This window comes from Nerophis lumbriciformis, linkage group LG18 (assembly GCF_033978685.3).
Source record: "Nerophis lumbriciformis linkage group LG18, RoL_Nlum_v2.1, whole genome shotgun sequence".
NCBI lineage: Eukaryota > Metazoa > Chordata > Actinopteri > Syngnathiformes > Syngnathidae > Nerophis > Nerophis lumbriciformis.
Genome location: NC_084565.2, coordinates 20,989,849 through 21,013,715, shown reverse-complemented (window position 1 = coordinate 21,013,715; position 23,867 = coordinate 20,989,849). Strand labels below are relative to the sequence as shown.

General features: G+C 35.6%; 2 protein-coding genes across 3 annotated transcripts in view; one reads left to right on the top strand and one right to left on the bottom strand.

Annotated features, from left to right (window-relative positions):
• The window catches only part of cilp2 (cartilage intermediate layer protein 2), a 75,372-nt gene that overhangs the window by 1,018 nt on the left and 50,487 nt on the right, over positions 1-23,867 (top strand). The window lies entirely within an intron of this gene.
• Positions 16,697-23,867, bottom strand: part of LOC133617678 (Rieske domain-containing protein) — an 81,671-nt gene continuing 74,500 nt past the window's right edge. For both annotated transcript variants that reach the window (XR_009817050.2, XR_012050946.1), the window contains 2 exons: positions 20,379-20,458; positions 16,697-17,245 (listed from right to left, as the gene is read on the bottom strand). The gene's annotated coding sequence lies outside the window, so the exon portion shown is untranslated. The remainder of the gene's footprint in view (positions 17,246-20,378; positions 20,459-23,867) is intronic.

Sequence of the window (23,867 nt, the reverse complement as noted above, 5' to 3'; positions counted from 1 at the left end):
TAAAATATCAAATAATATTATTTAGTTCATTCACATAAGAGACTAGATGTATAAGATTTCATGGGATTTAGCGATTAGGAGTGACAGATTGTTTGGTAAACGTATAGCATGTTCTATATGTTATAGTTATTTGAATGATTCTTACCATAATATGTTACGTTAACATACCAGGCATGTTCTCAGTTGGTTATTTATGCGTCATATAACGTACACTTATTCAGCCTGTTGTTCACTATTCTTTATTTATTTTAAATTGCCTTTCAAATGTCTATTCTTGGTGGTGGGTTTTATCAAATAAATTTCCCCCAAAAATGCGACTTATACTCCAGTGCGACTTATATATGTTTTTTTCCTTCTTTATTATGCATTTTCGGCAGGTGTGACTTATACTCCGATGCGACTTATACTCCGAAAAATACAGTACTAGAAAAAAATGCTTTTGTAATGTTTGCAAACACAAAAATTCTTTTTTTATTCAATATGACAGTAATATTTTTAGAATCCTGAGATAATGTGAACATGTGAAAAAGTGCAATATATTTATCTGTAAAGTAATTATATGTATATGTATGTATGTATATACATGTGTATGCATGTATGTATGTATATTCATGTGTATGTATGTATGTATATACATGTGTGTGTGTATGTATGTATGTATATACATGTGTGTGTGTATGTATGTATGTATATACATGTGTATGTATGTATATACATGTGTATGTATGTATGTGTATGTATGTATGTATGTATGTATGTATGTATATACGTGTATGTATGTATGTATGTATGTATATACATGTGTATGTATGTATGTATATTAGGGATGTCCCGATCCGATATTTGGATCGGATCGGCCGCCGATATTTGCCAAAAAATGCGTATCGGCAAGGCATGGGAAAATGCCAATCCAGATCCAGTTTAAAAAAAAACTCCGGTCCGTGTTTTCCAACGCACCGATTTAAATAATACATTCCACTTTTCTGCTGCTCCCTAATTTCCGTTCCGCATTTTCCAGCACACCTTCAACACATCCACAGGTCTGTGGAATCTCACGCAGTTGCTTTTAGCTGCTGGCATTACACAACGTCACATACGTATACGCCCTCTCCCAGCAGAGAGGTAGCAGCATGGCTCACGTTAGCTGTGATGCTAGCGCAGCCGTGTGACCAACGTTCCCTCTAAGGTGCGCGCCTGTGTAATTGCGCACTGCTTAAGCGTCCTCTGCGCACAGCAATTATATGCCACGCACAAAATCAAATAAAAAAATAAGCGCATAACAATTTTCGACACAAGGACACGACAGAGAAAACAGTTTTCGTCATCATTGTTCAAATATTGTAACGTCTGTCGAGACGCTTATCTCCATTGGGTGCCACACGCCCACACTAAAATGCAGAGGCAAAAATTTCCAGATCAACACCGTATGAAAAAATTAGTGATATTTTTAGTTGTGATTTCCTTCTCTGCATGAAAGTTTAAAAGTAGCATATATTAATGCAGTATGAAGAAGAATGTTTTAATGTAGACATGCAAGCCTTGAAAGAAAATTTTGAAAATCAAGACTACATTTCCTGCAAATGGGTGCATTTCTACCCTATATTTTAACTTTAGATTTATTCTCATATCAAACTCTTTTGGCTGTCTTTTTGACACTTACATCCGGCGCCCCCCTCCACACCCTGGATTATAAATAATGTAAATAATTCAATGTGATTATCTTGTGTGATGACTGTATTATGATGATAGTATATATCTGATAGTATATATCTGTATCATGAATCAATTTAAGTAGACCCCGACTTAAACAAGTTGAAAAACGTATTCGGGTGTTAGCATTTAGTGGTCAATTGTACGGAATATGTACTTCACTGTGCAACCTACTAATAAAAGTCTCAATCAATCAATCAAAACACATAGAATCATCATACTGCTGTGATTATATGCATCAAGTGTTCATTCAAGGCTATGGCAAAATATCGAGATATATATCGTGTATCGCAATATGGCCTTAAAATATCGCAATATTAAAAAAAGGCCATATCGCCCAGCCCTAGTTCAATGATGCCATTTCTGTTTGTCATGTATAATTTTGTCTATTTTGTGTTTATCGTTGAATAAACAGGTCAGTTTCTTGTTACCAACCATTGTGTATTATTCAAACTCCCCTAATTCAGCTGGCTAGTTGTTATCAAGAATACTAAAACCCTTTTCAACATGATTCTGACAACTAAGTAGGCTAAATAACTTTAAACTTTAATACATGCTCGGATAGGCCAGTATCGGTCAGTATCGGTATCGGTCAGTATCTGTATCGGATCGGAAGTGCAAAAACAATATCGGTATCGGATCGGAAGTGCAAAAACCTGGATCGGGACATCCCTAACATGTGCATGTATGTTTGTATATACATGTGTGTGTATGTATATATGTATATACATGTGTATGTATGTATGTATATACATGTGTATGTATGTATGTGTGTATGTATGTATGTATATACATGTGTATGTATGTATGTATATACATGTGTATGTATGTATGTATATACATGTGTGTGTGTATGTATGTATGTATGTATATACGTATGTATGTATGTATGTATATACATGTATGTATGTATATACATGTGTATGTATGTATGTATGTATGTATGTATGTGTGTATGTATGTATATACATGTGTGTGTGTATGTATGTATGTATGTATATACGTATGTATGTATATACATGTATGTATGTATATACATGTGTATGTATGTATATACATGTATATGTATGTATGTATATACATGTATATGTATGTATGTATGTATGTATGTATGTATGTATGTACATACAGGTATATACATGTAAATGTATGTATGTATATACATATGTATGTATATACATGTATATGTATGTAAGTAGGCTTCACGGTGGCAGAGGGGTTAGTGCATCTGCCTCACAATACGAAGGTCCTGAGTAGTCTTGGGTTCAATCCCGGGCTCGGGATCTTTCTGTGTGGAGTTTGCATGTTCTCCCCGTGACTGCGTGGGTTCCCTCCGGGTACTCCGGCTTCCTCCCACCTCCAAAGACATGCACCTGGGGATAAGTTGATTGGCAACACTAAATTGGCCCTAGTGTGTGAATGTGAATGTGAATGTTGTCTGTCTATCTGTGTTGGCCCTGCGATGAGGTGGCGACTTGTCCAGGGTGTACCCCGCCTTCCGCCCGATTGTAGCTGAGATAGGCTCCAGCGCCCCCCGCGACCCCAATGGGAATAAGCGGTAGAAAATGGATGGATGGATGGATGTATGTATATGTATGTATGTATGTATGTGTGTATGTATGTACACCTATATGTATGTAAGTATGTATATACATATGTATGTAAGTATGTATATACATGTGTATGTATGTATATACATGTATATGTATGTATATACATGTGTATGTATATATGTATACACGTGTATGTATATATGTATATTTATGTATGTATATACATGTATGTATATACATGTATATGCATATACATGTATATGTATGTATAGACATGTATATGTATGTCTGTATATACATGTGTATGTATGTATGTATATACATGTATATGTATGCAAGTATGTATATACATGTGTATGTATGTAAGTATGTATATACATGTGTATGTATGTATGTACACGTATATGTATGTAAGTATGTATATATATGTATGTGTATGTATGTATATACATGTGCATGTATGTATGTATATATATATACATGTATATGTATGTATGTATATGTACATATGTATAGACATGTATATGTATGTATGTATATACATGCATATGTATGTATGTATATACACATATATGTATGTATGTATATACATGTGTATGTATGTATATACAGTACATGCATGTATGTACATACATTTATACGTATGTATGTATGTACATACATTTATATATATGTATGTATATACATGTATATGTATGTATGTATGTATATACATTTATATGTATGTACATACATTTATATGTATGTATGTATGTACATACATGTATGTTTGTATATACATGTGTATATATGTATGTATGTAAGTATGTATATACATGTGTGTGTATGTATGTATGTATATATATATATATGTATGTATGTATGTATTTATATACACGTATATGTATGTAAGTATGTATATACATGTATGTATGTATGTATATACAGTATATGTATGTATGTATGTATGTATGTACATACATGTATATGTATGTATATACATGTATATGTATGTATGTATATACATGTATATGTATGTATGTATATACATATGTATGTATGTACATACATTTATACGTAGGTATGTACATATATTTATATATATATATGTATGTATGTATATACATGTATATACATGTATGTATGTTTATACATGTATATGTATGTGTGTATGTACATACATTTATATGTATGTATGTATGTATGTCCATACATTTATATGTATGTATGTATATATATACATGTATATGTATGTATGTATATGTACGTATGTATAGACATGTATATGTATGTATGTATATACACATATATGTATGTAAGTATGTATATACATGTGTATGTATGTATATACATGTATGTATGTAAGTATGTATATACATGTGTATGTATGTATATACATGTATGTATGTACAGTACATGCATGTATGTACATACATTTATACGTATGTATGTATGTACATACATTTATATATATGTATGTATATACATGTATATGTATGTATGTACATTTTTATGTATGTACATACATTTATATGTATGTATGTATGTATATACATTCATATGTATGTATGTATGTATGTATGTATGTATGTACATACATGTATATACATGTATGTATGTATATACATGTGTATGTATGTATATATATGTATGTATGTATGTAAGTATGTATATACATGTGTGTGTGTGTATGTATGTATGTATGTATATATATATGTATGTATGTATGTATTTATATACACGTATATGTATGTAAGTATGTATATACATGTGTATGTATGTATATACATAATGTATGTATATACAGTATATGTATGTATGTATGTATGTACATACATTTATATGTATGTATATACATGTATATGTATGTATGTATATACATATGTATGTATGTATGTATGTACATACATTTATACGTAGGTATGTACATATATTTATATATATGTATGTATGTATATACATGTATGTATGTTTATACATGTATATGTATGTGTGTATGCACATACATTTATATGTATGTATGTATATACATGTATATGTATGTATGTATGTATGTATGTATGTATGTACATACATTTATATGTATGTATGTATATACATGTATATGTATGTATGTATGTACATACATACATTTATATGTATGTATGTATGTATATACATGTATGTATGTATATACATGTCAGTGTTTCCCACAGGGCAGGCATCTATTTGTGGTGGTGTGGTTGGGGGAGGGGGGTGGCGGCGGCAGCGGCTATGACCAAGAAGAACGCTGAGTTGGAATATAATTACAACACTTAATGTACATATTTATATACAGATTTGAACAATTAGTTATTCACTGAAATATATTTATTAATTGTGGTTCTTACAAAAAATATATCTTATAAAATATAAAAGCTAAAATGTCTCTTAAAGCTCTGCCCCTTTAATTAGTGAATACTAAATAATTTAACTTTAGCCTACTACTACAACCATATTATTTACCAGCAACATAAAGTGAAACAGAGGCAGAGGTGTATGTTTTTTCGTGGTCCTCTATAAGGCACATAAGAATATCAATTAGGACCCTTTTCATGAGAAAAGTGCATTTCTGATCTGACCCTGCTTTATTTTTCAGTGTTTGCTGAGTCTCACCTGTTCCCTCCGCCCTAATTTTTTTCTCAAATCTACTTGCCCCAATATTTTTACTTGTCCTGCCTAGGTTTTTTTCTGGCTCTGTAGTGCTCATGGCTTATATCTTACTAAAATTCTTCCCGTTGACTATTTACAACACCGGCCGGTAGTTTACCATGAGGTCAGGATCGAGGTTAGGTCTTTTGAGCAAAGGATGAATAACCGCTTTTTTGAATGCTAGTGGAACAGTGCCAGAGGAAAGTGATAAGTTTATAATATTTAGCACTGATGGACCTAATAATACAAAAAGCTCCTTAATAAGTTTCCCAGGAAATGGGTCAAGTAAACATGTTGTTTGTTTTGTCCCATTGACACATCTTAACAATTCCTCTAATGTTATTTCATCAAAGAGAGAGAAACTATTTTGGAGGGCGGTATCCTTCGTAGATACAGTCGTATCTGTGTTAATAGAACCCAGTTGTAGCTGCGATGCATTGTCTTTAATCTCCTTTCTAATGAGTTCAATTTTCTTATTAAAGAAATTCATAAAATCATCTGCTGAGTGGGTGGAGCTACTGGGAGGAGTCCCTTGTTGGGTTAGCGATGCTACTGTACTAAACAAAAATTTCGGATCATTTTTGTTGAGGTGGATGAGATTTGAGTAATATTTAGCTTTAGCTAGGGTAAGCATGTGTTTATAAGTTATTAAACTATCACTCCATGCTTGATGGAAAACCTCAAGTTTAGTAGCGCGCCATTTGCGTTCCAGCTTTCTACATGATAATTTATGGGCTCTAGTTTCTTCTGTAAACCATGGGGTGCGCCTTTTAGGGGCTCTTTTAAGCTTTAGCGGTGCTATACTATCAATGGTGTCGCGCAGGGCGTCGTTAAAGTTGTTAGTGAGGTTATCAATAGAGCCGACATAATTTGGGAATGGTGCCATTACCGAAGGCAGTAGGCCAGCAAGAGTCATCGTTGTGGCAGCATTAATGTTGCGGCTGCTATAGTAGTTATTATTATTAGTTTGTTGACAAAGAGTCAGGACTTCAAATTTTATAAGGTAATGATCGGACATTACTTTAGTATACGGGAGTATCGTAACTTTGGAGGTGGTGACACCCCTGACCAGCACTAGATCTATCGTATTACCGTTGCGATGCGTAGGTTCATTTATTATTTGTGTAAGACCACAGCTATCAATTATAGTTTGGAGCGCCATGCACTGAGGGTCCGATGGGGTATTCATATGGATATTAAAGTCCCCCATTATGATTATATTGTCGGCGTGCGTCACTAAATCAGCAACGAACTCTGAAAATTCACTGATGAAGTCCGAATTGGGTCCTGGGGGGCGGTAGATAACAGCCAGGTGGAGAGGCAGCGGTGTGACAAACCTCATAGTAAGCACCTCAAACGAGTTATATTTATTATTTAGGTTCGGGGTAAGATGAAAGTTTTTATTGTGTATGAGTGCAACTCCCCCACCCCTTTTAATGGGACGGGCAATATGCGCTCCCGCATAGCCAGATTGAGACGCCTCACCCAGCGCAAAGAAATCGTCTGGTTTGAGCCAGGTCTCGGCGAGACCAATGACGTCAAGATTATTGTCTCCAATGACCTCATTAACTAATAACGTTTTGGAAGATAATGATCTTATGTTTAAGAAGCCCATATTATAGGTAGTGGGCTGTTTTGAGGAGTTTTTGTTGAACATACATACATATACATGTATATACATATACGTATACATGTTTATACATACATACATATAAATGTATGTACATGCATATAAATGTATGTACATACATACATACATGCATATAAATGTATGTACATACATACATACATACATACATACATACATATACATGTATATACATACATACATACATATAAATGTATGCATATACATACATACATATAAATGTATGTACATAAATACATACATATAAATGTATGTACATACACACATACATATAAATGTATGTACATACATACATATACATGTATATACATACATACATACATACATGTATACACATGTATATACATACATACATGTATATACATACATACATATACATGTATATACATACATACATATACATGTATATACATACATACATATACATGTATATACATACATATACACATACATACATACATGTATATACATGTATATACATACATATACACATACATACATACATGTATATACATACATACATACATACATACATATACATGTATATACATACATATACATGTTTATACATACATACATACATACATATAAATGTATGTACATACATACATACATATAAATGTATGTACATACATACATACATACATACATATACATGTATATACATACATACATATAAATGTATGTACATACATACATACATACATATACATACAACCTACTCAGTGGCCTAGTGGTTAGAGTGTCCGTCCTGAGATCGGTAGGTTGGGAGTTCAAATCCCGGCCGAGTCATACCAAAGACTATACAAATGGGACCCATTACCTCCCTGCTTGGCACTCAGCATCAAGGGTTGGAATTGGGGGTTAAATCACCAAAATGATTCCCGGGCGCAGCCACCGCTGCTGCCCACTGCTCCCCTCACCTCCCAGGGGGTGATCAAGGGTGATGGGTCAAATGCAGAGAATAATTTCGCCACACCTAGTGTGTGTGTGACAATCATTGGTACTTTAACTTTAACTTTAATACATGTATATACATACATATAAATGTATGTATATACATACATACATATACGTGTATATACATATATACATACATATACATGTCTATACATACGTACATATACATACATAGATGGAAGTCGGAACCCGCTAAGGAGTGTGTAACAACCCACCTGCCGAATCAACTAGCCCTGAAAATGGATGGCGCTGGAGCGTCGGGCCCATACCCGGCCGTCGCCGGCAGCGAGATGCGCTTGGAGGTGCGCTCAGCGCGGCTCCCATATGATTGCGCACTGGTGTGCGTCTGGGCCGTGACAGCGTGGCACGCGAATGTCTGTACTGCATTGGATCAGTCTCCTTTCTTTAACAGGCAAAAGCTTTATAACCTCACTAATGCCTTGTATCGTCTATATTAGATATATAACAACGGGCGGGTGCGGGCGGATGCGGTTCTGATTAAATGTTAGTTTGGGTGGATGGCGGATGGTTGACGACTTTCTGATGCGGTTGCGGATGAAATAATTGCCTATCCACGCATCTCTAATACATACATATACGTGTATATACATACAGGTAAAAGCCAGTAAATTAGAATATTTTGAAAAACTTGATTTATTTCAGTAATTGCATTCAAAAGGTGTAACTTGTACATTATATTTATTCATTACACACAGACTGATGCATTCAAATGTTTATTTCATTTAATTTTGATGATTTGAAGTGGCAACAAATGAAAATCCAAAATTCCGTGTGTCACAAAATTAGAATATTACTTAAGGCTAATACAAAAAAGGGATTTTTAGAAATGTTGGCCAACTGAAAAGTATGGAAATGAAAAATATGAGCATGTACAATACTCAATACTTGGTTGGAGCTCCTTTTGCCTCAATTACTGCGTTAATGCGGCGTGGCATGGAGTTGATGAGTTTCTGGCACTGCTCAGGTGTTATGAGAGCCCAGGTTGCTCTGATAGTGGCCTTCAACTCTTCTGCGTTTTTGGGTCTGGCATTCTGCATCTTCCTTTTCACAATACCCCACAGATTTTCTATGGGGCTAAGGTCAGGGGAGTTGGCGGGCCAATTTAGAACAGAAATACCATAGTCCGTAAACCAGGCACGGGTAGATTTTGCGCTGTGTGCAGGCGCCAAGTCCTGTTGGAACTTGAAATCTCCATCTCCATAGAGCAGGTCAGCAGCAGGAAGCATGAAGTGCTCTAAAACTTGCTGGTAGACGGCTGCGTTGACCCTGGATCTCAGGAAACAGAGTGGACCGACACCAGCAGATGACATGGCACCCCAAACCATCACTGATGGTGGAAACTTTACACTAGACTTCAGGCAACGTGGATCCTGTGCCTCTCCTGTCTTCCTCCAGACTCTGGGACCTCGATTTCCAAAGGAAATGCAAAATTTGCATGGTTGGGTGATGGTTTGGGGTGCCATGTCATCTGCTGGTGTCGGTCCACTCTGTTTCCTGAGATCCAGGGTCAACGCAGCCGTCTACCAGCAAGTTTTAGAGCACTTCATGCTTCCTGCTGCTGACCTGCTCTATGGAGATGGAGAATTCAAGTTCCAACAGGACTTGGCGCCTGCACACAGCGCAAAATCTACCCGTGCCTGGTTTACGGACCATGGTATTTCTGTTCTAAATTGGCCCGCCAACTCCCCTGACCTTAGCCCCATAGAAAATCTGTGGGGTGTTGTGAAAAGGAAGGTGCAGAATGCCAGACCCAAAAACGCAGAAGAGTTGAAGGCCACTATCAGAGCAACCTGGGCTCTCATAACACCTGAGCAGTGCCAGAAACTCATCGACTCCATGCCACGCCGCATTAACGCAGTAATTGAGGCAAAAGGAGCTCCAACCAAGTATTGAGTATTGTACATGTTCATATTTTTCATTTTCATACTTTTCAGTTGGCCAACATTTCTAAAAATCCCTTTTTTGTATTAGCCTTAAGTAATATTCTAATTTTGTGACACACGGAATTTTGGATTTTCATTTGTTGCCACTTCAAATCATCAAAATTAAATGAAATAAACATTTGAATGCATCAGTCTGTGTGCAATGAATAAATATAATGTACAAGTTACACCTTTTGAATGCAATTACTGAAATAAATCAAGTTTTTCAAAATATTCTAATTTACTGGCTTTTACCTGTACATATACATGTCTATACATACGCACATATACATGTATATACATACATATGTATATGTATATATATATATATATATATATATATATATATATATATATACATACATACATACATACATACATACATATAAATGTATGTACATACATATAAATGTATGTAGATACATACATATACAAGTATATACATACATACATATAAATGTATGTACATACATACATACATACATACATACATATAAATGTATGTACATACACACATACATATACATGTATAAACATACATACATGTATATACATGTATATACATACATATAAATGTATGTATATACATACATACATATACGTGTATATACATATATACATACATATACATGTCTATACATACGTACATATACATGTATATACATACATATGTATATGTATATATATATATATATATACACATATACATACATACATACATACATACATATACATGTATATACATACATACATATACTGCGATGAGGTGGCGACTTGTCCAGGGTGTACCCCGCCTTCCGCCCGATTGTAGCTGAGATAGGCTCCAGCGCCCCCCGCGACCCCAAAGGGAATAAGCGGTAGAAAATGGATGGATGGATGGCATATACATGTATATACATACATACATACATATACATGTATATACCTACATACATACATATAAATGTATGTACATACATACATACATACCCATACATGTATGTACATACATATAAATGTACGTACGTACGTACATACATACATACATACATACATATAAATGTATGTACATACACACATACATATACATGTATAAACATACATACATGTATATACATGTATATACATACATACATATAAATGTATGTACATACATACATACATTCATACATATACATGTACTGTATATACATACATACATGTATATACATGTATATACATACATACATATAAATGTATGTACATACATACATACATACATATACATGTACTGTATATACATACATACACATGTATATACATACTTACATACATATACGGGTATATACATATATACATACATACATACATACATATACATGTCTATACATACGTACATATACATACATACATACACATGTATATACATACTTACATACATACACATGTATATACATACATACACATGTATATACATACACATGTATATACATACATATATATGTATATACATACATACATACATTCAATATGACAGTCATGTTCTTAGAATCTTGAGAAAATGCGAATGAACCAATACAAATTGTCTTCAAACATAACTCCTAAACCATGTCTTAAAATGCCTGTATTAATGTATATTTGTGAGTTTCACTAGAAACATGTGCTTTTGTAAGGTTTGCAAACACAAAAATGTGTTTTTTTATTCTATATGACAGTGATGTTCTTAGAATCCTGAGATAATGCAAATGAAGCAATAAAACATTTCTTTAAGCATAACTCCTAAAACAAACATGCAATATGTCTAATAATGCCTGTGTTAATGTATCTTTGACTTTTACTAGAACAATGTGCTTTTGTAAGGTTTGCAAACACAAAAATGTGTTTTTTTATTCAATATGACAGTAATGTTCTTAGAATCCTGAGATAATGCAAATGAAGCAATAAAAAATCTTAGCATAACTCCTAAACCAAACATGCAATATGTTTAATGCCTGTGTTAATGTATCTTTGTGAGTTTTACTAGAAACATATGCTTTTGTAAGGTTTGCAAACACAAAAATTTATTTTTCATTCAATATGGCAGTAATGTTCTTAGAATCCTGAGATAATGCAAATGAAGCAATAAAACATTTCTTCAAGCATAACTCCTAAACCAAATATGCAGTATGTCTAATAATGCCTGTATTATTGTATCGTTGTGAGTTTTAGTAGAAAATTGCTTTTGTAAGGTTTGCAAACCCCCAAATTTGTTTTTTATTCAATATGACAGTAATGTTCTTAGAATCCTGAGATAATAAAACATTTCTTCAAGCATAACTCCTAAACCAAACTTGCAATATGTCTAATAATGCCTGTATTAATGTATCTTTGTGAGTTTCACTAGAAACATGTGCTTTTGTAAGGTTTGCAAACACACAAACATTTGTTTTTTATTCAATATGACAGTCATGTTCTTAGAATCCTGAGATAATGCAAATGAAGCCATAAAACATTTCTTCAAGCATAACTCCTAAACCAAACATACAATATGTCTTATAATGCATTTATCAATGTTTCTTTGTGAGTTTTTCTACAAAAATGGGCTTTTGTAAGGTTTGCAAACACAAACATTTGTTTTTTTATTCAATGTGACAGTAATGTTCTTAGAATCCTGAGACAATGCGATTGAAGCAATTCTTCAAGCATAACTCCTAAACCAAATACCGTATTTTTCGGAGTATAAGTCGCACCTGCCAAAAATGCATAATAAGAAAGGAAAAAAACAAATATAAGTCGCACTGGAGCCCGGCCAAACTATGAAAAAAACTGCGACTTATAGTCCGAAAAATACGGTATGCAATATGTCTAATAATGCCTGTATTAATGTATCTTTGTGAGTTTTACTAGAAACATGTGCTTTTATAAGGTTTGCAAACACAAACATTTGTTTTTTATTCAATAAAAACTTTGGTGTAAAAAATATTTTTTTTATTTTTTTTTTAAAGTGCCCCTCTAGACGGTTTTGTTCTTCTTATTTTTCTTTTTATTTAATACCAATATATATATATTTTTCTTATACACATCAATGTATACAACCATACATATTTCTATGAGGCATGTTTATACATACAGTATGTATAAACATGCCTCATAAAAATATGTATGGTGCTGTTTTTAGCACAACGTTTGTTTGTTTGCTCTTTACAAGCTCTGCCTAGCAACAAGTTACTGGGTGAATGTTCCAGTTAAAATACATTTGTGGATGTACTATTCTAGATTCCAGGTACCAAAACTCAAGGCCCACAGGCCACATTCATTCCATCAGGTCATATTATTGCGCAATAGACTCACTTATTTAGCTTGCTTAATTAATGCAGTAGTCATTTTAATTTTTGCATGAATAAATAACAATTGATATTTTTTCGCATTGAAAACCTGACGATGTGGCCTGCAATGAAAACAAATATTTTATTTGGGTTTTAATAAAATTCGCACTAATTTCTAATAATAATAAAAACATTGAATAAAAAATACAAATGTAGTGAAGTCTAACTGGATTTGAAGACCTAAGCAAACATTTCACAAAGGCCATTAATGAATGACCAGATTGGAAGAAGTGAGTCCCTAAATAGTCACCCGAGGCAGGACAAGTTCCAAACTTAAAATTGCATTGGCACCCTAAGCAGGAAATCGATAGTAAAAGTTGCAGTGAAGTTTAATTTATCCTCGGTTCACCCTCTCAATGCAGAGTCAGTAGCACCGTTCTATATTAATCCAGTCACCTTGGGAACAATAGCCATAAACCCAAATGCCACCTGCTGGCCTGGAGTCCTAAATGAGAAAATGGAAGAAAGGAATAGGCTTTTTTTTCCCACAAGTTGCTCCCACTTTTTACTCCACCGGTGCACCTTTAAACTTCAAGGTTTACGAGTTGTTTTGCTATTTGAAGGTGGCCAGCTGCTTATGCCAGCTAAAGAGCTAAAAGAGGACCTAACTTTGAGGCCTTTTCAACACCCTCACTAGAGACGGTCCTTAGCTGTAACGATCCGTTTGTTTCGTTTTTGACTCCTTCATTCATTTTTTTCATTTATTTATTTATTTCAGGCAATGACATAAAAAAGTACAAAGTTGACAATACATAATAATATACAAACCCCGTTTCCATATGAGTTGGGAAATTGTGTTAGATGTAAATATAAACGGAATACAATGATTTGCAAATCATTTTCAACCCATATTCAGTTGAATATGCTACAAAGACAACATATTTGATGTTCAAACTGATAAACTTTTTTTATTTTGCAAATAATCATTAACTTTAGAATTTGATGCCAGCAACACGTGACAAAGAAGTTGGGAAAGGTGGCAATACATACTGATAAAGTTGAGGAATGCTCATCAAACACTTATTTGGAACATCCCACAGGTGAACAGGCAAATTGGGAACAGGTGGGTGCCATGATTGGGTATAAAAGTAGATTCCATGAAATGCTCAGTCATTCACAAACAAGGATGGGGCGAGGGTCACCACTTTGTCAACAAATGCATGAGCAAATTGTTGAACAGTTTAAGAAAAACCTTTCTCAACCAGCTATTGCAAGGAATTTAGGGATTTCACCATCTACGGTCCGTAATATCATCAAAGGGTTCAGATAATCTGGAGAAATCACTGCACGTAAGCAGCTAAACCCGTGACCTTCGATCCCTCAGGCTGTACTGCATCAACAAGTGACATCAGTGTGTAAAGGATATCACCACATGGGCTCAGGAACACTCCAGAAACCCACCGTCAGTAACTACAGTTGGTCGCTACATCTGTAAGTGCAAGTTAAAACTCTCCTATGCAAAGCGAAAACCGTTTATCAACAACACCCAGAAACGCCGTCGGCTTCGCTGGGCCTGAGCTCATCTAAGATGGACTGATACAAAGTGGAAAAGTGTTCTGTGGTCTGACGAGTCCACATTTCAAATTGTTTTTGGAAACTGTGGACGTCGTGTCCTCCGGACCAAAGTGGAAAAGAACCATCCGGATTGTTATAGGCGCAAAGTTGAAAAGCCAGCATCTGTGACGGTATGGGGGTGTATTAGTGCCCAAGGCATGGGTAATTTACACATCTGTGAAGGCGCCATTAATGCTGAAAGGTACATACAGGTTTTGGAGCAACATATGTTGCCATCCAAGCAACGTTACCATGGACGCCCCTGCTTATTTCAGCAAGACAATGCCAAGCCACGTGTTACATCAACGTGGCTTCATAGTAAAAGAGTGCGGGTACTAGACTGGCCTGCCTGTAGTCCAGACCTGTCTCCCATTGAAAATGTGTGGCGCATTATGAAGCCTAAAATACCACAACGGAGACCTCCGGACTGTTGAACAACTTAAGCTGTACATCAAGCAAGAATGGGAAAGAATTCCACTTGAGAAGCTTAAAAAATGTGTCTCCTCAGTTCCCAAACGTTTACTGAGTGTTGTTAAAAGGAAAGGCCATGTAACACAGTGGTGAACATGCCCTTTCCCAACTACTTTGGCACGTGTTGCAGCCATGAAATACTAAGTTAATTATTATTTGCAAAAAAAGTTAATGAGTTAGAACATCAAATATGTTGTCTTTGTAGTGCATTCAATTAATATGGGTTGAAAATGATTTGCAAATCATTGTATTCCGTTTATATTTACATCTAACACAATTTCCCAACTCATATGGAAACGGGGTTTGTATATAATAATATGCATAGGCGCGGATCCTGTGGGTGCTTCGGGGCCCGGTCTAATGCAGAGCACCCTAACGTATTTTTGGGTAAAAGGCTTTTTTCTATTTCAAAGCTACTTTTTTCTTGAAGGGAATATAATTAAGGAATAATCCCATTAAGATTATTTACAATCACACATCTTATGTACATGAACATATTTGAGCATGCTGTACAGAACTACCATTGTCATGTTTGTTTCGTTTTTGACTCCCTCAGTTCCTTTTTTGAGCACCCCTGGGTTTGTGTTTTAGTTGCCATGACTGCAGATAGTTTTCACCTGCCTCTGGTCTGATTAGTGTTCGGGATGCTCACCTGCTTCCAGGCACTAATCAGAGAGCTACTTATTCCCTGCTTTTCGCCACAACTCAGTCTGGCTTTCAAAGCTGTTTACAAGAATCGGATCATGACAATAGTAGTTCTATACAGCATGCTCAAAGATTTTCATGTACATAAGATGTGTGATTGTAAATAATGTTAATGAGATTAATCCTTAATAAAATTCCCCTCAAGAAAAAACTACCTTTTTAATAAAAAAAAAGCCTTTTACCCAAAAATGCGTTAGTCATTGAAAAACAACCCCAAAATGGTTCATAGTTTTGAAAACCCAGAAACTGAGTTAAAATAATACCCTTATATATATTATCTAAAAATATAATATAATTTAATATATCAGTATATATATATACTGTATATATAATATGTAAATATTACATGTATGTTATATTTTATATTACTACTATGGTACATTTTTAGTCGACTTTATATCCTTTCCATGTTACCTGCTGTGTGGAACAATTTCCCTTGTGGATCATTAAAGTTTGTCTAAGTCTTAAGTCTTTATTTGCTTGCACGCAACAGTTACGACGGCTACTAATTTGATCCCTGAGCTAAGCTTCGCCTTTTTGTTTGCCTGTTTACATGCTAAGCTTTTCTTGTTCGCCATACCGATTTTGTTTGTATCCCGCATGATTTATGGACAATAAATCATTTCCTTACCTGCACTTTGCCTCCGGAGTCCCGCCTGCATCCTGGGAGAACGATCCACGCAGTAAAATGCGACCCCGCCGTGACAACTTTGACCATACACGGCATTTCTTGTAAAAAAAAAAAAAATCACTTTGAGTATATTTTAATGGAATAAAAATAATTTTGATCAGTAGTTGGGAAGGAGTAGGACAAAAATGTATAATTTTTAACCAACTATTGTGTCAAGGAGCGCTAGATTGCGTAACCCAATAGTTGAGTTTGGAATAACCCAACATTGTTGTGAACATAACTCAGTTTTTTTGTTGAATAAAATCAAACCAATAATTGGGTTATGAATCAATCAACATTGAGTTAGCATAACTCAACGTTTGGTTTAAATAATTCAACCCAATAGTTTGGTTGGGAAAAGCCCAACATTAAGTTAGCATAACTCAACTTTTGGGTTAAATAATTCAACCCAATAGTTTGGTTGGGAAAAACCCAACATTAAGTTAGCATAACTCAACTTTTGGGTTATATAATTCAACCCAATAGTTTGGTTGGGAAAAGCCCAACATTAAGTTAGCATAACTCAACTTTTGGGTTAAATAATTCAACCCAATAGTTTGGTTGGGAAAAACCCAACATTAAGTTAGCATAACTCAACTTTTGGGTTAATTCAACCCAATAGTTTGGTTGGGAAAAATCCAACATTAAGTTAGCATAACTCAACTTTTGGGGTAAATAATTCAACCCAATAGTTTGGTTGGGAAAACCCCAACATTAAGTTAGCATAACTCAACTTTTGGGTTAAATAATTCAACCCAATAGTTTGGTTGGGAAAAACCCAACTTTAAGTTAGCATAACTCAACTTTTGGGTTATGAATCAACCAACCCAATAGTTTGGTTGGGAAAAACCCAACATTAAGTTAGTATAACTCAACTTTTGGGTTAATGAATTCAACCCAATTGTTTAGTTGGGATGAGGTGGCGACTTGTCCAGGGTGTACCCCGCCTTTCGACCGATTGTAGCTGAGATAGGCTCCAGTGCCCCCCGCGACCCCGAAGGGAATAACGGTAGAAAATGGATGGATGGATGTTTAGTTGGGAAAAACCCAACATTAAGTTAGCATAACTTTTGGGTTAAATAATTCAACCCAATAGTTTGGTTGGGAAAAACCCAACATTAAGTTAGCATAACTCAACCTTTGGGTTAAATAATTCAACCCAATTGTTTGGTTGGGAAAAACCCAACATTAAGTTAGCATAACTCAACTTTTGGGTTAAATAATTCAACCCAATAGTTTGGTTGGGAAAAACCCAACATTAAGTTAGCATAACTCAACTTTTGGGTTAAATAATTCAACCCAATAGTTTGGTTGGGAAAAACCCAATATTAATTTAGCATAACTCAACTTTTGGGTTAAATAATTCAACCCAATAGTTTGGTTGGGAAAACCCCAACATTAAGTTAGCATAACTCATCTTCTGGGTTAAATAATTCAACCCAATAGTTTGGTTGGGAATAACCCAACATTAAGTTAGCATAACTCAACTTTTGGGTTAGATAATTCAAGCCAATAGTTTGCTTGGGAATAACCCAACATTAAGTTAGCATATCTCAACTTTTAGGTTAAATAATTCAACCCAATAGTTTGGTTGGGAAAAACCCAACATTAAGTTAGCATAACTCAACTTTTAGGTTAAATAATTCAACCCAATAGTTTAGGTGGGAAAACCCCAACATTAAGTTAGCATAACTCAACTTTTGGGTTAAATAATTCAACCCAATAGTTTGGTTGGAAAAAAACCCAACTTTAAGTTAGCATAACTCAACTTTTGGGTTAAATAATTCAACCCAATACTTTAGTTGGGAAAAACCCAACATTAAGTTAGCATAACTCAACTTTTGGGTTAAATAATTCAACCCAATAGTTTGGTTGGGAAAAACCCAATATTAATTTAGCATAACTCGGCGTGGCGCAGTGGCAGAGTGGCCGTGCGCAACCCGAGGGTCCCTGGTTCAATCCCCACCTAGTACCAACCTCGTCATGTCCGTTGTGTCCTGAGCAAGACACTTCACCCTTGCTCCTGATGGGTGCTGGTTAGCGCCTTGCATGGCAGCTCACTCCATCAGTGTGTGAATGTGTGTGTGAATGGGTAAATGTGGAAGTAATGTCAAAGCGCTTTGAGTACCTTGAAGGTAGAAAAGCGCTATACAAGTACAACCCATTTATTTATTTATTTATAACATTAAGTTAGCATAACTCAACTTTTGGGTTAAATAATTCAACCCAATAGTTTGGTTGGGAAAAACCCAACATTAAGTTAGCATAACTCAACTTTTGGGTTAAATAATTCAACCCAATAGTTTGGTTGGGAAAACCCCAACATTAAGTTAGCATAACTCAACTTTTGGGTTGTATAATTCAACCCAATAGATTGGTTTGGAAAACCCCAACATTAAGTTAGCATAACTCAACCTTTGGGTTAAATAATTCAACCCAATAGTTTGGTTGGGAAAAACCCAACATTAGGTTAGCATAACTCAACTTTTGGGTTAAATAATTCAACCCAATAGTTTAGGTGGGAAAACCCCAACATTAAGTTAGCATAACTCAACTTTTGGGTTAAATAATTCAACCCAATAGTTTGGTTGGAAAAAAACCCAACATTAAGTTAGCATAACTCAACTTTTGGGTTAAATAATTCAACCCAATACTTTAGTTGGGAAAAACCCAACATTAAGTTAGCATAACTCAACTTTTGGGTTAAATAATTCAACCCAATAGTTTGGTTGGGAAAAACCCAATATTAATTTAGCATAACTCAACTTTTGGGTTAAATAATTAAACCCAATAGTTTGGTTGGTTGGGAAAAACCCAACATTAAGTTAGCATGACTCAACTTTTGGGTTAAATAATTCAACCCAATAGTTTGCTTAGGAATAACCCAACATTAAGTTAGCATAACTCAACTTTTAGGTTAAATAATTCAACCCAATAGTTTGCTTGGGAATAACTCAACATTAAGTTAGCAAAACTCAACTTTTGGGTTAAATAATTCAACCCAATAGTTTGGTTGGGAAAAACCCAACATTAAGTTAGCATAAAATATTTCACTTTTTGGTGAAATATTTCAACGCAAAAGTTGGGTTGAAAAAAATTTCCCCACAATGTTGAGTTAAAATATCTCCAATAAGGGTTAAAAAATGGGGTTATTTTTTAACCCAACATTTTTTCAGTGTGTAGCTGGAGTACCTTTGAGAGTTGCACAGGGAAGGTTTGCATGTCCAGAGGGTAACCAGCGTCAAATCCAAGTCATCTGATGTCACTGACGGCTTAAAATGGGATAAGAGAGGGGTCGTTAGAAAAAAAAAGCACTTTTGCTTCAGCCGTTACAAACATCAGACCATAACTCTCTGAAGCCTGCAAAATGGCAGCATAACTGCATTCATCATGCTGCCCATTTCTGCGTCTGCACGTCATCCGGCAATCAGACAATTAGATGCATATAGACGAAAGACCCAGTTTCTGGTGTGACCAATAAAATACTCAGCAGACAGCAACAATTGCTTTCAACACAAAAGGATAGAATAAGTGAGTGCCTGTAGCCTCGGTTTTCCTCCCAGTGCCTTTTATTAGGAGTGCAATTTGGTGAATCATATTTCACCTGATGATTCAATTATTGAGCTACTTTGCTGTGAGCTACTTACCTGGTTTTTCTATAGCCAGTCCAGTCACGGTTTTACATGTTCAGGGCATTTCTCGCGCAAGTGGCACCGAAGAAGAATATATATGCATCTCATCATTCAAATTGAAAGTGTGGCACTTTGGGAATTTACAGTGTGGTTGGTACAAAGATGGGTAGTACTTTGGAGTATGCAAGTTATTTTTGTTTCACACTTATAAGCACACAAATATAAATTTGCAGTAGGCTTGTCCCGATACCAAAATGTTGGTACCGGTACAAAAATGTATTTCGATAAAGGGGAACACAAATTATGGCATTATTGGCTTTATTTTAACAAAAAATCTTACGGTACATTAAACATATGTTTCTTATTGCAAGTTTGTCCTTAAATAAAATAGTGAACAAACAAAGGCTCCTAATTTAGCTGCTGACGTATGCAGTAACATATTGTGTCATTTATCATTCTATTATGTTGTCAACATTATTAAGGACAAGTGGTAGAAAATGAATTATTAATCTACTTGATCATTTACTGTTAATATCTGCTTATTTTCTCTTTTAACATGTTATATTTACACTTCTGTTAAAATGTAATAATCACTTATTCTTCTGTTGATTGATACTTTACATTAGTTTTGGATGATACCACAAACTTGGATATCAATCCGATACCAAGTCGTTACAGGATCATGCATTGGTCATATTCAAAGTCCTCATGTGTCCAGGGACATATTTCCTGAGTATATAAACGTAATATGAATTTTTTTTTAAACTAAAAAAGTATTAGATACACTCCTGTATTTGGTATCATTACAGTAGTCAGGTGTAGATCCACCAATGGCGTTTCCTTACATTGTGACGCCGGTGAGCTACGGTGTGTAGTGAAGCATGTCACGTATTCTATGACGACATAAAATAAAAGACCTGAAGAAAGACATGAACGAGACATTCAAGGAGAAGTTCCTCGTCCTGCAGGGATGATACTTGTAAGAAACTTACTTTATTTGTCGCCATGGAGGCGAGGATTAGTGATTTAGAACAGGGGTCTAAAACTCAATTTACCTGGGGGCCACTGGATGCAGAAACTGGGTGAGGCTGGGCCGCAAGAAAAGATATATATATATATATACATTGTAGCCCGGAAGAGTTAGGGCTGCATGGGATTCTGGGTATTTGTTCTGTTGTGTTTATGTTGTGTTACGGTGCGGATGTTCTCCCGAAATGTGTTTGTCATTCTTGTTTGGTGTAGGTTCACAGTGTGGCCGCATATTTGTAACAGTGTTAAAGTTGTTTATACGGCCACCCTCAGTGTGACCTGTATGGCTATTGATCAAGTATGTCTTGTATGTGTCTACAGAAGCCAAATACAACATGTGACTGGGCTGGCACGCTGTTTGTACAGGCTGTAGAGGACGCTAAAGGCAGTGCCGTGACGGCACGCCCTTAATATTGTCGTCTGGGTGAAAATCGGGCAAAAAATCGGGAGAATGGTTGCCCCTGGAGATTTCCGGGAGGGGCACTGAAATTGGGGAGTCTCCCGGAAAAATCGGGAAGGTTTACAAGTATGACGCTGTCAAGCGCCATTCATATAAAATTTGCGGGCCGCACTAACATTAAATTTTCATATTAAGGTGCGGGTCACAAAATAACGTCTCGCGGGCCGCAAGTGGCCCGCGGGCCGCGTGTTTGAGACCCCTGATTTAGAAGTAGCTGCAACACTGCCGATTACAGATGGAAGAAAAATATGCGGTGAAGTTAAATTGATGCATCTCATCGAAAGTGCGGACTCACTTTGGGCATTTACAGTGTGGTTGGGACAAAGATGGGTAGTACTTTGGAGTAGTGTTGTACGGTATACCGGTATTAGTATAGTACCACGATACTAATAAATCATATTCGTAGGGATGATACTCAAAACCGGTTTTCCCGGTTGTTCGATAAGAAAAGAACCGTGTCCTCGGACTCGAATCCCTTTTTGAGAACCGGTACCCGTTATCGAGACCACTATAGTAAAGAAAAAGAGTTGGTTCTTTATTCGAATCCCTGGGAACGAATCCCATCCCGACCAGAAATGCCCTTTGAGACATCACAAGAAATGACGTCACGTAGCTCAGTCATTAGGCGCAGATAGGGAAAGCAGGAAAAACAATGGACCGGAAAAAGCGCTCCAAGGTGTAATAAAGTTCAAAACAAAAGGTATAATCCAATGAATAACTTTACTGAGCGATTTGAGCAGGGTACAAACACATGAACACTTTTACGACCAACCGGAAACATAGCAACCAGGCTAGCAACGCACCTCCTTTACGGCAGCTGTCGCAACGTTCTTAAAGCAACCGCAGCACATACATATATATACAACATATCTCCCTTTTTTAACTTTTGTTTTTCTTTCCTTGTAAACAAAACAAAATCACACTGTATATGTGTTGTCTGTCTAATTATAAATAATGCAGACGAGGCGTGTCGGCTGAGTTCTTGACGTTTACTTTCACAGCGTGCTCATAACCTCATTCTTAGCTGCCGGGTGGCGACATGCAACAACACTTTTCGGGGCTACTGCGCATGCTCGTCACTCCCGTTGCATGCTGGGTAGTGTAGTTGTTATATTCCCTAGCTCATAACATCACATCTTTCCCCCTATAAAGAAATAATGTTAACTCAATAAAGTGTATTTCTTTTTTTAGCTTTAACTTTTCATTTTTTAGCATTGTAACCACATTTGCAAACAACTTTTCTCTTCATAGAATTTTCTTTCAATAAAGAAAAAAAGTGCAAAAATGTCAAAGCATCATAACAAACATCCATCCATCCATTTCCTACCGCTTATTCCCTTCGGGGTCGCTGGAGCCTATCTCAGCTACAATCGGGCGGAAGGCGGTGTACACCTTGGACAAGTCGCCACCTCATAACAAACAGTTATGTCAAATAGCAGCAGAAGTGCACTTTTTGGAGAGCTGTATTATTTTAAGTTTTGTGCCCAAGGGACTGATTTTATTTAACACTATATTAGTATTTATACACCTATAGTGATCACAGAGACAGGTTGTTTTTGT